At 35.8% G+C, this 1,325-nt stretch overlaps 1 non-coding gene across 1 annotated transcript; it reads left to right on the forward strand.

Moving 5' to 3' along the window:
• Positions 1-298: 298 nt before the first annotated feature.
• Positions 299-371, forward strand: TRNAK-CUU (transfer RNA lysine (anticodon CUU)). The gene has a single exon. It is a non-coding gene; the product is annotated as a tRNA-Lys (tRNA).
• Positions 372-1,325: the final 954 nt, after the last annotated feature.

Genomic DNA, 1,325 nt, shown 5'->3' on the forward strand with positions numbered 1-1,325 from the left:
GAGTCATTTCTGGTGCAAAGGCTGTCCATAGCTATCCAACGTGGAAATGCCGCAAGCGTTATGGGCACCTTTGGGGCGGGAATGGCGAGGGGCGAGTTATTTGACTAGGTTATAGTTTTCTTTTGTTATTGTGTATGTACAGTAATTAATATATTTATTTGTCTTTTTGTATGTAGGTAGTTTAGGTTAGTTTTATTTTAATTGTTATGTATTCTTTTCTCTTCAATGTATTAAATAAATTAATTTGGTATTTATGTGTTATAGAATATGTGCCTAAATTTCCATTACTTAGGCAACTGCCCGGCTAGCTCAGTCGGTAGAGCATGAGACTCTTAATCTCAGGGTCGTGGGTTCGAGCCCCACGTTGGGCGAATTCTTTTTTCTTCTGTAGCATTTTTTTATTAATTAAATCAGTTTCTTAATCATTTGATTACAGCAGTTTATAAATTTTATAAAACTGGGCTTTTGTTTTAATTATTGACAGTCCTTTACATAATGAGGGCTATCGTTTTTTAGTCTTTCTAGATGGTGCCACTGTTGCGTAAGGTTTTTAATTGTGGCTTCAAAGTCTGTTATTACGGGCGTGAAAACAAAGTTTAGATTAAAATCATATTTAATACACCTTAAAACCGTACCATAAAAATATCGAGCAACCACAGTGTTGCGTAGTCCCGTTTTGTTCGGCAAAAAGGGAGGACAAAAGTATCCGAAAGACAAAACTGTCTCAAATATTCACAAAATTATTTTAATTTTAAATAAACCCTCGTAGCTCACCCAAAAACTATGAGATTTGACATTTCGGAGACCTCACGCTACACTAGCGCTTCTAGCGGCGAATTTATACGCGATAGCCCTCATTATCCTGAACTACAGAGTGGATCATCAATGCATATTAACTATCTAGCGACATCTAACGAAGCAAACGCTAACTTCTTGGATGCATTTGTTTAAAGAATCAGCCCTAGATGGCGTTACACGAGAAATACTTGGCACATTAATAATACAATTTATCAATAGATGGCGTCGTGTACTAACGTTAAGGTTCAATACAAGGGGTTCATCGTACCTTAATTTTGCCAATTTTGAATCATTTTGATGACTGTGACTGATGAGTTTCGTGGATAATTTTAAAGCAAATTTAGGCTTGTCTTATTATAATGGGTACACCTAAAAATTAGTTGTGTCCTTTGATTAACCATACGGTCAAATAGTTGCTCAACAGAGTAGGTACTTACCTGCGTTGTTTTTGCGACACCTTTGATGTTATCTAATAGTTAATGGTTTTTGCGAAGATTCAGACAAACCATTGAAGTAGGAAAAGTTAA

Source organism: Choristoneura fumiferana, chromosome 18 (genome assembly GCF_025370935.1).
Source record: "Choristoneura fumiferana chromosome 18, NRCan_CFum_1, whole genome shotgun sequence".
Classification (NCBI taxonomy): domain Eukaryota; kingdom Metazoa; phylum Arthropoda; class Insecta; order Lepidoptera; family Tortricidae; genus Choristoneura; species Choristoneura fumiferana.